The sequence below is a fragment of the Onychomys torridus genome, chromosome 19, assembly GCF_903995425.1.
Source record: "Onychomys torridus chromosome 19, mOncTor1.1, whole genome shotgun sequence".
NCBI classification, from domain to species: Eukaryota; Metazoa; Chordata; class Mammalia; order Rodentia; family Cricetidae; genus Onychomys; species Onychomys torridus.
The window spans coordinates 55,126,157-55,141,356 of record NC_050461.1 but is presented as its reverse complement, the minus strand read 5'-3'; the positions used below and the strand labels follow the sequence as shown (position 1 = coordinate 55,141,356).

The window sequence follows — 15,200 nt, the reverse complement described above, 5'->3', positions numbered from 1 at the left end:
TTCTAAATGAAACTTGGAAAGTTCAGCGGGCTCAGCTAGCCTGTCTTTTCCAATAAACTGAGCATTCAATAACTAATTCTAACCAAGAGCATCGTCTGGTCACCAAGCTTCCGTTCATCATGGAATGCTGATGCTTGTCTGGAAGTAATCCCATAAGCAGGAAGAACTCACCCAGGCTCTCATGGGAAGAGCTGCTGGGGCCCAAAGATGGAAGTGACAACCAGCCAGATGGTGGCTGGGGCCTATAATCCTAGGTACTCAGGAGGCTGAAGCAGGATTTCCAGCCCAAGCCCCGTCTGGGCTTCAGGGTGATTTCAGGGTCCAGTTAGGGCCATTTAGTGAGGCCCTAGCTTAAGAGCACGAAAGTAAAAAGCAGCCTGAGGATGTAGCTTAGGTGGGGCATTTGCTTGGCATGTGTGATGCCCAGGATTCAATCTCCAACAGCAAAAAAGGTAAATTTAAGGAACAGAAATAAATAAAAGAGAGAAGAAAGGGAAGGTGAGACAGAGACAGGGAGACAGAGATATATCCAAAAGGGGATGCAGCCGAAAACAGAGGGACACTCCTCGGTCATCGCATCTTGCCAAGTTAGTGACATAGGTGACAAAATATCACTGGCCCACAATCATGGAAAAGTCCTGGACTGCCGAGACACTTACCACACACATGAGGACATCTCATGTCTATGAGGGCAGAGTTGATCCAGGATTTTCGCTCATACATTAAAACGGAATGTTTGATTCTCAAGAAGAAAGCAAGCCTCCCCAGGGCAACTGCCACCTCCTTGACATGCAGTTCTGCACAATTGAATTTCAGCATGGTTTTTCCGGGGCTCTATCACAAAGAAATTTCTATCATAATTTCATCCGGCTTTTGGTAATTTGTCAGCCCTGCAAAGATGGATCAGTAACAAAGTCTTTGAAATGGAAAGCAACGTTCTTCCGCAGTGAAAAATGAATATATTTAGGCAAATGAATAATAAATTGCTTGTGTATGGACCCTGTCTCTCACTCTCTTGTTCATCATCGTCAGGAACTGGAGCCTTCCTGCTTCATTAACCCAGCTAAGGCTCAGCTCTGACATGCTCTGCTGAGTGCCATTCCTTGCGGCTTCTTGCAACGTTGAGATGGTGGGGAAGACAAACATATTTCAGTTCAAGGTTTAGTGCAAGGACAGACATAGAGAGAGAGACTGGGAACCACCACAAAGCTAGTAATAATACCCAGTATCCTTTTCCATGTCTATCTGATCCTTGCACTGATGTCAACAAGCGGTGATGGACCCTGGCCCTGTATCAGGCATATGGTGCTCATCTGCAGGGTTGACTCTGTGGAGCTTCGGTAGTCTGGATATGGAATGTCTCCACCACATTGCTTGAGAAGACCAGTGTTGTCATGGTTCCAGCTTTCTCATATGTACTGTATTCTTTTACAATACCCAAAGCAATGTGAAAACCCATCTGTAAATTCATAAGCCTGCCTTCAAAGATGTCATCTGAGTCAATGGTTAAATTAGACTCAGGACTAAGTATTTCCAGAAACTTGAGCCTAATTTTCCCTGTTGACATTTAGCTATTAACTACTACTTTTGGATATGGCCTCGCTCTTTTGCCTCCTCATGGAATGTTCCAGATTAAAAAACTGATCCCTTTTAAAGATTTGAACACATACAGAAGCTAAGAATGTTGAGGGGGCTCTATTTCTATACTGAGAGCATCACCAAGGCCCCTGACATGTGGCCATGTTGACTGTATACCTGCCTACAGCAATCTCAGACAAACTAGCAGTCCTGAGGTGAGACTATAACCTTCCTCTGCCCACTCTTACATCATTTCCTCCCTTTTGACATCGCCTGCCACTTAGCTTTAGAGAGAGATGAAATCAGCTCTGGGGATATTTCTCTTTTATTATTCACTTCTGACTCCCAAACCCTGCTCCAGAGAGCACATTGAAGGCCACTGCTGTTCTTCTAGGTCCCCAAGGTACCGTAAGGACAGAGTCATTCACATAGGTGATTGCTAACCTCATGGATTATCTTGCGTGGAAGTGAAACCATCTCAAGTACACCAGGGAGGTTAACCTTGTCTAAATTGCAAAAGAACACAGAAAAAGATGGGCAGAGTTGGGTGTGGTGGCACATCCTGTAATCCTACTACCGCAAAGGCAGGGGCGAGAGGCTTGGAAGTTTGGCAAAGCTTGGGCTCCGTAGTGAGCCTGTCTCAAAACAAAAGAAAATAACATTATGTGCATATATTATTCTAAGGATACCACTGGTGAGAACCTCATGAGTCCTATCTTACACTTTCTGATCCACAGCCTTCCCTCCTAGGGCTCAACACATTGAATCTACTAAGCATGCTGAATTGACCCCCGCCCTTCATCCCATCCATTCACCCCCTGCTTTCCAAACTTTCCAGGGAGGTGTGCTTTGACTAGAAGGTGTCTGGGTATCAAATGCACGCACAGCTTTCTAGAAGTCAGAACTCCTTCTAACCTGAAGGCACACCTCTCCCAGTGGGAATCTTCAAGCCTTTTATCTTGTTCACGTTTTGCTTTATATTCTGAAATAAGTGCATGCCTCAGTCACTGTTGTATTGCTGTGGAGAGACACCATGACCAAGGCAACTCTTATAAAAGAAAGCATTTGTTTGGGGCTTGCTTACAGATTCATAATTTTAGTCCATTATTATCATGGCAGGAAAGACGGCAGCAGGTATGGTGCTGGAGAAGTAGTTGAGAGCTACATCCTGTTTGGAGACAAAGAGGGAGACACTGGGCTTGGTATGGGCTTTTGAGACCACAAGCCCCACTCTAGTGATACACTCCCTCCAACAAGGGCATCCTAATCCTAGTAATCCTTTCAAACTGTTCCACTCCCTGGTGACTGCACATGCAAATATATGAGCCTATGTGGGACATTCTTACTCAGGCCACTGTGGTGTAGTTGCACAGGAAGTTGTAAAGATGGAAGTGGCTTTCGCCTCCTCTCCTCTGGGAGAACTGCACTGTGCATAGCTGGAGTCCAAGACCAAAGTCAGCAAATGGACTTGCCACACACTGTACGCCAGCTTTGTACTTGCTTAGTTCTGTGTGGTGCTAGAGATCCAATCCAGAGTCTCACTCATGCTTATTGTAGTCAAGTACTTTACCGTTGATATAAGTCCCCAACTCTCTTTTTCCTTTATTGTTTTGTAATTATTTCGAGATAGGATCTTACAATGTTGCCAGGGCCCCCCTTGAACTTGCAATTTTCCTGTTTCAGTTTCCCTAAGTATCCAATATTTGTGCCTGAACCACCAGACCTAGCCCATTTTATAACATTTTATCCCATATAGGTTGTTGTAGCTCCTGCCTCAAATCTTGATTTCCCTTTGTGTCTGTGTAGTAAGGTTATTCCAAAGCAGAATTTCAGGAAACCTAAAGACTCCCTGGTTTTGATTCTCTGTGAAGTTACTGTAGGGATGACCAATGTTGGTGATTCTAGAGTCTCATTGCTCCCAGATCCATAAAGATTGTTTAACATGAATGGATCTAAGCAGATACATCTATGCCACCAAACATTGCCCAAATAGACTTGTCTTTGCCCATCAAAGACTGATGATGGCCATGTGCTTTCCAGATAAAAACAGGCACTGATTATTTTACCCTATGATGCAGAGAGATTCATTTGTGCTGCATCAAGCTTTTCCTAAATAGTCTAATACTGTGTGTACTTCACAGTCACTCATACTTGCTATGAATGCAAGAACATTCTGTATATTATCTCTATATATAAACATAGAGATAAAGTATATGATGTGTATTACTAGCTAGAAAAAATTTCAACCTGTAGATTCAACAAGACATTTTAGAGAGATTACCTAGAGGAAGAAACAACTTACTGAAAGCATCAATTTCATAATAAATATATGCACTGGAATGATTATCTGTTCAAGGGTCACACTCCAGCTCTTTACTTCTCAAAATAATGCCTCTGAAACACTAGTAATGGCCCAGTTCCATCTCTTAAGGTTGTTAGGACATAATACTATAATAATAATAGTAATATCAGTCCCACACTACGTGTACAGAATCACAGCAAGAGGCTTCCAACAGCTGGCTTGATGGTTGGTCTATTATGTTTAGATTTGTGTCTTTTGAAACATGATATCACTCTGTACCCCAGGCTGTCCTCAAACTCATGACTCCCCTCTGACTCAGCCCCTCAAGTACTGGGATTGCAGGCATGAGCTTTGATCTTAGCAATGTTTAATAATTGCACTCAGAGCTTTTCAGTTACTGAGAAGAGTTCCGTACTTTTGAATTTCAGTCTTGTGGGGAGAGGCATGTCCTTTGTGAAGACTGGTTCTTGTCTACACATCTGAAATGCCACGAGCTCCCTTTTCTCTCTTTCTCAAGCATCTTGCTGTTTGGGGTAATGCATGTTAGCCACGTAAGTGTCCACTGACCCGAGTCCCAGCAGAAGAACCTGTGGTGTGGAGATGGAAGTGTCACCAGGTTTGAGGGTGATGGTTATTAGACACTGAGGAGCACTGAGGATGCCAGTGTCCTCTTTAATTTCATTTTTCTTCAATACTCAAATACCTGCTCAAGAGAAATTGCCTTGGTTATTACAGTAGTAGAATAAAATATTCCTTCAAACAAAACAGAAGCAGAGTAATAGCATTTGCTCCTCATTCTAAATGGTTCTCTCCTTGAACTGCTAAAATCCAATTTCTCATAGCCTAAGAATCCCACACCTAGGTCTGAAAAAATAAGAATAATTTCTAAAGGCAATATAGCCATATAAGAATAAGCCACACAAAACCACATTTATGAGTATAACTCTATAAGAACGCGTGCACATGGGAATCCAGAATAAAGATAATATAACGGTTTAATATGGTGATATTATGGGTCATTTTTGTTCCTATTTTTAAGAAGTTGGTAATACCTATAATTTTTGAGCATTAATATTTCCTTATAATATTTCTCTCCTCAGTACCTTGCATACCATAGAGGTTCCATGAGTGCAGAGGAGAAAAGACATGCCAATATAAAGGGGATACATCAGCAAGGTTCATTTACACTTAGAGGCACAATTGAGAGGCTGGCCTGGGACAGGCTATAGCACCCCTACTGAACCCTCTTCATGAGGAAATAAACTATGTGTGGCATTGCCCCTCTGCAGGATTGTGGTGGTGATGTCTGCAGGCCCCTCTCTCCATGGGCAATTAATTGAGCATCCTAGCTCAAATCACAGAGCACCCTGGGCCTTAGGAACATGGGAGGCTGAGAAGCCTCATGGTCACCTCTATGGGAAAGATACTAAGGAGCTAGCTGAATTGTGGGTGCATGTCCTGTCCCCATTTTGCCTGTGACTGGCTGCCATGGTAACAAAGTCTTCATTTTGTCCCTAATAACTGAGTGTCCTGCCACTGGATGTAGCCTCTTCATAATTGGCTCCCAGAGCCTCAGCCTCTAAGCCTCACCACGTCAGGTACCTGAGAAAACTTCAGTCTCCTCCTCCAGCCATCCCCTGCTGTGGCTTGGCCATAATGACAGATGCACAACCCTGGAACTTCACTCACCTTTTCCTCCCTTGTCCCTTACATTGACATCTGCCTATGCACATCTTCAAATTACCTGAGCCTCCTATTGCTCTGATTTCAAGCCCTTCCTCCTTCACCTCTTCTGCCAGAGCCTCCCTCACCCCCTGGAATAGAACTGCACCCTTTCTGCACTGTTCAGAACCCCAGTGCCAGGCTTCTGTGGTGTGGCCTATCATGCAGCCAAAGCCCTGTGTAACCGCTGTCTCTCAGGATGACAATGGCCACCTCTCATCTGACCCAGGTGTGCCGAGTCCAGATGGGTCAATATTTCTCCATTGCTGAAAAAAGAAAAAAGGATCTCCCCTCTCAGACCTTCCTCACAGATCCACTTCTATGCTCTCGCTGTTTCAGCCACACATTCCTTCTGTCGTGTGTTGACTGAGAAGCCATTTATGAGAAGACAGACCCAAGATAAAACCAAGAACCACATCTGCTTTGAGATGACTATGATTCCTAGGTGTTCTCTTCCCGGCGATATAAAACACATCAGAGCGGCCCACAGCATGGGAACTCAGAGGAGAAACAGATCAGCAGCTGTAGTAGAAGCACAGAGAACCTCAGAACTGGGCCAGAGCCAATGAACAGACAGAGACGCTGGCAGGGAGGACCTGGGCTCTTCTCTAAGTAGTTAACAACTGGGATTCTAGTCACTGGACCACTCCCAGAGGCTTTAAGACAAAAGGCCAGCCTCCAGCAGTCCCCACAGTCCAGACTCGGCTACCTATCCCCAGTATGCCAATCAGAGAGACCGTAATGGGGAAAGGCAGAAAGAAGATGCAATCAGTATGAGCACATCAGAAAGATGAACAGAGGGACCCCAAATCCATCTCAAAGGTACTAACATGAAGTTTAAGTTTAAGCAGGGGACAAGAGGTATGCATAACTAAGCAGTCCTGGCCAGTATGTGGTCCTGCTCATCTTTAGACCATCCTTGCAAGGCGGTCTGTCTAGGGATGGTACCACAGACTGTTCAACTGTGAGTGTGTCTGTCCCTGAGGCTGCAGCCTCGCCCTTGGTAAGAATAGGCCTCTTACGGGGATTGCGGGGGAGGGCAGTGTCCTTCTAGGTTTGTTCTTCCTAGAATTCAAGGGGACTCGAGAGGAAAGGCTACCTCTGTGCCTTTAGCTAAAGGGTAGACACAGAATGAAGACAGAGATGCCAGGTTTCCATCCTGCTTTATATTCCCTCGTTGGCCCAAGAGGACTTTAGTGCTCTATAGCAAGAGCAAATTGTGTGTGTGTGTGTGTGTGTGTGTGTGTGTGTGTGTGTGTGTGTGTGTGTGTAGATATGAGGACATCTTTTAGGAGTCAGTGCTCTACTTCCTCCATGGGTTCTGGGAATCTGACTTGGATTATCAGTCTTATGTGGCAAGCCCCTTTACATGCTGGTCTATCTCACAGGCCACCAGTGACTATTTCAGTACCACAGCTAACACTTCACAGACCTTGGTGGCTTACACAGAACATGTACATGTTGTCTCTACTGGTCCTCTCTAGACCTATCAGAGTGTCCCGTGGTTTTGTGACTATTATAGAAGAGGAAACAAAGGATAGAAAAGTAGGGACCTTGCTCAGGGGTCCAGCTCTGGAAGCTAAAGTCACCTCTGAGTTCTCTGTGAAGACCATCTTCACAGTCTGTTACAAGATATCGAAAGAAAGTCACGCTCCAGTTAGAAACCACAGCAATGGTCCATGCAATATGACAAGTCAGAAACACGTGCCCCAGAGTTCCAACTTTCTGCCTTTACCTTGGGAAAGGTATCACATAAACACTTTTTAAAGCATAAAAAAGGAAATGAGGTTGGAGATTTAGCTAGTACAAGAGCACTCCCTAACAAATGCAAAGCTCTGGATATCTCCCCATCACAGAAGGGTGTGGGAATAAAAACCGGGTACAGGGGTTCACCTATAATTCCAACTTTCAGAGACTGAGGCAGGAGGATTGCTGTGAGCTTCCATCTGAACGGTGATTCCCATGACTCATTCTTCTTGAGAGTTCTTGTAAGCCACACAATGGGCTCCGGAGCTCACCTGCCACATGTGTGCTGTGTGCAGCACTCACAGACCTCAGTGAGGACACCTCTGTAGCAGGGGTGTGGCGAGGAAAGCACTCCTATTACCATCTTGCCAATGCTGACCTTTATAGATCTTTCCATATTCAGACCGGCCTCAAACATATGAGGCCCTCCTGCTTTCTATTCCTATCTCTGTGACCCCATGACACTTGACAGAAAACTTGCCTGCAGTGATGACAATGAGAAGGCATGCTTGTGTGGTGTGTCCACGCAGGGGAAACAGAGCCCCAAGCCCTATGCCGTCCTCACAGCAAGGCCAGGCCTTCCTGGGGGCTGTAATGAATGGAGCAGCTGGAGTTGTCTCCACTAAAGTGAGATATCCTTCTCCTAGGCTAATGTTCTCTGCACCAGTTGGCAGGGCTTTTTTTTTTTTTTTCTTCCCTAAGATCAACCCATCTGCCACTTTTGCACCACAGTAACCTGGCAACACGCTGTCTAAGCTGTCCTTTTTCATCTTGACCTCTGGCTTTGGAATGCTGCCATGTAGTGGTATACCTTTAAAGAATTGTCTGGCCGCTTGGGTAGGTTGAAACTTCTTTGCTGCTGTCACGTGGCCTTGGTTATTCCTGGACAGTTGATGACAATCTGACCTTAATTCTTGTGTGCCTAGCCCATGGAGGCCATGAAAGATGTCACCTTCTTCCACTTCTCTTCCAAGATGCTTGTGGATGCTTGTTCTCTTTATCTCCATGGCCAGGTACCAAGAGCCCAAAACCAAGATCTCCTTCCTGGGTTGGCATCAAGCCTGTGGGGCTTGTTTTCTAGTGGAAGGGAAATTGGCAAACATCATGCAGCATTTTATTGCAAAGCTTTAAATCACCCGAACTGTAAAGCTGCAGCAGGAGGAGCCTCGATTGTGTTCACCTGCTTTTATGTTTTGCACGCATGTCTTATTTCCAATGTGACAAACTGGCTGCCCCTGTGGTGCCGTGATTCAGGTCTCGCAGGCCCAGCTCTTCAGGGGATTGGCTTGTCTCCTTAAAAAGAAAATCTCTGCAAAGAGCATTTATTTTCCTCCCTAGTCAACAGTGTCACAGTATATAAATATGTTGGAAATGTCTTAGCGAATTTTAAGATAAACTGTTTTTTGTGATGGTCTGAGCCCATTAACCTAAGAAATGACTTCATTTTCTACAGCAGCCAAGAGATCAAGAGTAGCTTTAAAAGCAGCATTTTCCATATTGGCAGAGGAAATCATGTCTGGACTGCTTGCCTTGATTGACAGAAACTGTCCTTTATCCTCACTCAGTATGACTAAGACCCTGTCCTACAGAAATGGTCACAGTGGATGATAAGGGATCCCTGTTTGACTACTCCCATTAAGAGGACTCTGCAGCACACACTTGACTTGAACAGTACAGGATTAAACCTTCTGTCATTTGCTTCTAGACAGATGAAACATTTCAGATCTTGACTTGCTATTATTTTCTTTAAAATTATCAAAAATATAACTTTGGCTCTAATAGCATTGACTCTCTCAGGTCCCTGAATCCCCAGACTTGTTACTTATGCAAATAGCTGTGCTGTGTAATTAGAGGAAAGTGTTTTGGTTAAATTGCCTTTCTGCACTGAGAACTCTATCTTAGACCAACCTTTGTAAGTAAATTGAACCTGCTGGGTTTGAAAATTAGAATACGAGGCACAAATGGGTACATTTCTTCCGTTGATGTTGCCTGTTTGCATTGATCTCAGATTAACTTGAAGCAACTGTGCAAAGTGAGAATCCAAGACAACAAACACCCTGTGCTCCACGGTGAGCCAGCATCCAGTGGTGGTTATACTGCACAACTCCAAGGTTCAGCCTGCCAATAGTCACCACCTTTAGCAAAACTTATACCACAAGAGAATGAAATCTTAAAGCTATTTTCCTTTAAAAATCTTCTAAGAGGGGTTGGGGATTTAGCTCAGTGGTAGAGTGCTTGCCTAGCAAGCACAAGGCCCTGGGTTCGGTCCTCAGCTCTGAAAAAAAACTCTTCTAAGATATATAAATCTTTGTTATAAAGTTGGTAGACAGCTTAGCTAGTATGCATGAGGCCCTGGGTCTGACCCCCAGTGCTATATAAACTAAGTGTGCTGGTACAGTCCTCTAACCCCAGCTCTTAGAGGGTGGAGGCAGTTCTGCTGAGAAAGAGCTGGAAGATAGAGATGCCTAAAACCATGCTACACCAACATTCTATACTGCTGTTACTTAAAAAAAAAAAAAAAAAAGCATGTTTTTGAGATCCTGTCTGGACTACCCCTGTTCTTAGAGTTGTGGTCAGTTCTGAATAGCCCAGGTGTTTAATTTTAAGGGGGAAAAAAAAGTAAGTGGGATGTGGAGGAATTGGAAAAGCTTCAACTAAAAGTGACAAAAATGCTTGCCAAGGATAATGGCTTACAAAAGTGTCTGTGAGAATGTGCTTAAGGAGCTGGGCTTCCTGGGGCCAGGAAAGGAGAGCCCAGGTGGATTTACTCCATGTATTGAAGGGCATCCTATGCATGGTGCAGACCAGTGTCTAGCTTTGCTGAGGACAGAGCAAATTGAAGCTGTTATGCAGTGCAGCAGGGGAGAGTGTGTTATCATGTAAAGTAGGACCGTAAGGGTTCTTCCTCCGGAGAAGCACAGCCATCATAGAGAGGGCTCATCTCTGTTCTCCTTGAGACGGGTTTTTAAAGGATAGATGGTCCACAGGCGTTTTATCTCCTGTCCTGACTGAAGGCAGGGGCTTGTGGTGAATGACCTTTGGAGACAGTATCTATTCCTTTGAGTCTGTAGAATTAGAGAAGGTCTTGAATCTGATTCTAGTGAATTCAAAAGCAAGCATACACCTGCTCCCAAGCCTTAGGAAACCAAACTGCAAGGACACACACATTTTGTACCACTGAATTAACACCTGGAATCTCAGACATTCATGCAATCATTTCTTTTGTAGTCTGTGATTGCAAACTAACAGTTATTAGTCTATCACAGCACTTAAAAAAAAAAAAAAAGACATGGCTTTTATGCCCAACATGTACAGTGCTTCTATTAGTGAAGTATGTTGCCATGGATACATTTGATCAAAAACCTCACTACACAAACTAAGAATGTAGAAGGCATTCCCTTGTGTTGGAAGATAGGTCATTCATTTCATCTACTATTGTTAAATCCTTATTATAAACAAGGACCTGTCTCATACAGCTATATCAAAGATGAAAAAGGAAGTCAGGATGCTTGTTCGGGGGCCTGACGCAGGGGTCATTCAGACCAGGGGTGGACACTTACTATTAAACTACAGTTTACCAAATGGAGTAAGGAGGTTACACTGAGCAGTAAAATGAGGTGGACTGGTCATCCCTAATAGCTCAACTAGGAGACCAGTTTTTGGCTAAGAGGTTTCAGACCACCATTATCAATCTGTGTGCCACCCCCCTCTGCCTGGCCATTTTACCTAAGTAGACAAGTCCATGATGTGATTTAATGGTTTTGCCTATGTCACTGAGTCAAAGCTGAGGGCCGGTGCCTTAAATTCTTTTCAGGGGAGCTGGATCATTCCATTCCCTAGAAATGAGCAAGCTTTCAAATGTCATGTGGAAAGGATGCCTTGAAAAAAATCATCCACATCTAAACAATGCCTTCTTCCTTAGCCTGGCAGAGGCTTAAGTTAAAAGAAACCAAAGAATAGCCCTATTTTATACTCCACTGGGACGGCTCCACATACAGCCTTGGTAGGCAACTGAATCTCCAATAGCTTCAGTCCTGGGTTAAATTTAAGTTACCTTCTGGAGTCATGGTAGCACTAAAGGAACTGAAACATGGAAAAAGCTCCCTGCTTCCATGGCAGAGGTTATTAGGGTAAATAGGCGAAGACAAGATTCTACCTTCTTGTGTCTCTCTACACTTCCTGAGTTCTGCTGCACACCCCCTCCTGGATCTTGGCCTCCAGCAGTGACCCCTGACTCCTGAGCTTGGGAGAGACACACTGACTGGTCCAAACAGTGATGACTCATCTTCAGATAAGTCAGACTTCCCACAGCTCTCCTCATAAGCCCTTACAGATACACCTGCCCATCCTTCCAGCCTCAAGACCCTTTGGGCTGTGTCTTGGAGCCTCTATCTTTGCATATCTTATAGCTCCAGATGTGAAAAATCTTACCTCCTCCTCCCACACCATGTCACTGCTATGGCTTTCAAGATATATCAATACCTTTATTCATGCTACACAAGTAGATGTGACCACACAGCAACAAATTATTCATCAAGGTTAAAAATCCAGATGCAGGATGAAGAAAAAGAATGATGTTGACCCCACAGGCCCCAGGATGCTGTAAATAGGCCAAGGACATCTTGACTTGTGAGGTAGGAAGGGAGCCTGGATACCAACATCATCATCATTGTCAAAATTCCTAGCAGTGGCTTGGAAAAGGATTCTCACATCAGACACTGTATAGAGGCCACCCTGTGGTGCTGCGAATGATGTTTCTAACCTTTAAAAAAAAAAAAACAGCAAAGCATCAAGTGCAGACCAGACTGCTTCTGCCTCTGACCTTCACAGAGGAGCAGCAGCTCTCATAGCACATACTAGGGCTGAGCCCAGTGGTAGAACCGAGACCCAGCACCCAACTGCCCCAACTCCATCCCAGTCTGCTGACCTGTATCACATCTGCCACAGGAGAGCAGGTCATTAGAAGCTTCTATCTCCTGCAGTCATTGTAGTTTTGAAAGATGGCATGTAAAAGCTTCAAGCATCGAAGGCAGAGTTCATCTAGAATCAGAGAGGTACTTACCCCATTTGTCCATTGTGAGAATCAGATAGAGGAGCCTCAGAAAGAAGACAGAGCAGGACCAGCAAAGACAAAACTGTGTAAGTAGAGGCCACTGTGTAAAAGACATATATCTTGTTCCAAAAACCTGACAGTTTCTGAAATGTCAGCCATAAATTAACCAGTGCTGGGTAGTTCTGGGGTATGACAGTGGCCAGCTGCCCACCCACCCTACCCTCCTTGTAACAAGTCTCCTATAAACAATACCCATGTCTGCCTGCATCCTATTTCCCTCCCCTACCAGGGACATCTGTTTGAATTTCCAGTTCACCACTGCTGCTTGCCTCAGGCTGGAAGCCATGACACCCTCAACATCATGGCTCCTTTAATTCATGTCCACTAGCTGTCAGTATATTGAGAAGGCCCTATGTCAGACATGGGCTTAATGTTTGATCCAACCTCACTCAGTGCTGACCACAAACACCCAGAATGAAAATGGAGAGAGGTTGGCTTACAACAATGAAGTGATGCCCCTAGCTACATTTCCACTAAGCAGTATAGTTGGGTTTTGAATCCAGATCCATCTGCTCACAACTATCACATACCTGTCCTTCCGACTCTTTCACCTTGGACAGATGCCTGGGCCAAGCAACCCCTTCCCCATCAGCCTGTCATTGCTGACACCAGTACACACTACATCAGGACTGTTGGAGTGTTTGGAGTCATGACCTGGGTCCCTAACAAGCTAGGCTTGACCACTCATCCAAGTAGTACTGAAAAGCAGAGAAAGAGATTTAGCCAACATGGCCCCATAGGGAGGAAGAATAAAGAAAGAGTTCTAGCAATCCCCCAAGTCCACTCCTGGGATGCTGGCATGAGGTTTAGATGTAAACAGAGAACAATAGGTATGCATAACTGAACAACCCTGGTCAAGATACGGTCCTAGCAATCAATTTCAAGACTCCTAGTCTGTCCTGTAAGATGTTATTGCACCCTGTAGTCTCTTCCTGGAAGACAAGCTCCCCCATCTGGCAGACACTGGGACTTCAGCTTTTCCCTTCCCCAGCATGAAATTCCCTCTGGTAGCCAGGGGGAGGGCACAGGTGTCTCTTTAGATTGGCTCCTCCAGTCAGGATGATTTCAGGACTGTTGGCCTCCTGAGAATGTCCCAGTACCATAAAGGTAGTGCTTTCCAATCCCATGTTTCTGAAAGAGATTGGTATCGGCTCAGGACCCCCAAGACCAAGTTCTCAGGAGAACAAAGGAGAATTATTTGCTCCAGAGGGACAGAGGACAGGGAATAAAAGACAAAGACAGGAGATAGAGGATGAAGGAGAAGGGGAAGGGACAAGGGGGAGGGGGCAGGGATATTTATCCTGGAGGGACAAAGGAGTGCTCTGGATAGAGAGGAGACAGATGAGGCACACAGGCAAAATGGCGGTTTATAAAGGTAAAGGGGGAAACCCTGTGTTAAGATGAGGTGTTTAATTTTAGTTGGGCATGTTAATTAGGTGAGCCAAAGAGGACTTTTGATTGATGGACTTGAATACTTGGATAGCTGGACCTTACTCAGCCTCAAGAGGAGAAAGTGGCCAAATAATTGTTAAAAGTTAAGCAGGGCATAGGGAAGGGGAGGGGACAAGGGCTGCCAGAGCCATGTTTGCCATGCTCAGGCCAGCTAGAGTCTCTTCAGTTTCTCATTTCCTCCTTTGTGCCTGGCCTCATCATTAAGAGAACTCTAACCACCCCAACTCCACAAATCAACAGGCATAAACAACTGACTGGGTTATGCCATGTTTTTGAGTGTAGAGAAGGATTCTGGGGTCGGTAGAAGTTGGTTTGGAGGATGAGAGGCAGAAAGCCTCTTGGGGACTCAAGAATTTCGGCCACTTCCTCAACTTTGTGAGAAGTGGTCCTTTACCACCAATTACATTGACTCAAAGAGACTGTCCCCTTGTATTGTTTTTTCAGGCTCAAAAAAGTTGTTTGTATGTGTAAAAGGCATTGCTATTGACTATTCTAATACCAACTCAATTTCAGTCTGTCCTCAACAATGAAATGGGGACAGTCTAGTGCCTCTTTCAAGGCGTGAGGATCCAGTGAATTCCCCTATGTGGAAAACTCCAGCAGAGCATGGCACACGGCAGACAACACTAGTGAGAATAACGGTCGCACATCCTAGAGCTGCTGTGTGTGGCCCATGGGAAGCAGTTTTTAACATGACTCGTGCCAGTAATGCAGTGGCTGAGGCATCAGTGTCTCTGGTGGTTGGTAATAAACATACATACTTTCTCACAGGATGTATGTACACATCTCTGACAGGGTGTCCAGCTGCAGTTATACTGTATGAATATGTCTCTCATCCACTCTCAGACATGATGTAAGATAGGGCTATAGCTATGGCCTTACTACTTTTAGGACACTTCTTTCCTGACTCAGCCCTGTTCCCTCAGTTTATAGACCCATGTTAACCCACAAGACACCTCTGAGAAGCAAAGGACCAAATTAGGAATGTCAGAAACCACAAAGAATAATGACCAACAAGAACTACAGAACTGAAGGGGAAAGATGGTTACAAATGAAGAGACTTGAGCAAGCAACAGTGTGAACATTGGGACTGTGTTTGCACGTGACTCCTGACTCCTTCAAACATACCAACCACAGAAGATGGCTTTCTAGGAGGGAAATACTTGCCAGGTACATACTTAATAATGTGCTGCTATGCAGAATAAATAAACCATTCAAGCTAACAACTAGGAGACAAACAATGAGATTTTAAAAGGGGTGGAGTCCTCACCAAAGATAGACAGGCAT

At 44.7% G+C, this 15,200-nt stretch overlaps 1 protein-coding gene and 1 long non-coding RNA gene across 4 annotated transcripts in view; one reads left to right on the top strand and one right to left on the bottom strand.

The window, feature by feature from the left end:
• Positions 1-15,200, top strand: part of Prkn (parkin RBR E3 ubiquitin protein ligase) — a 1,200,313-nt gene that overhangs the window by 1,045,375 nt on the left and 139,738 nt on the right. The window lies entirely within an intron of this gene.
• LOC118570601 overlaps positions 2,719-15,200 on the bottom strand; it is a 47,074-nt gene continuing 34,592 nt past the window's right edge. For 2 of the 3 annotated variants that reach the window (XR_004943204.1, XR_004943206.1), the window contains 2 exons: positions 4,296-4,467; positions 2,719-2,746 (listed from right to left, as the gene is read on the bottom strand). This is a non-coding gene — a long non-coding RNA (uncharacterized LOC118570601). Of the gene's footprint in view, positions 2,747-4,295; positions 4,468-12,410; positions 12,484-15,200 lie in introns of all 3 variants that reach the window. The other variant, XR_004943203.1, reaches the window with a different exon arrangement.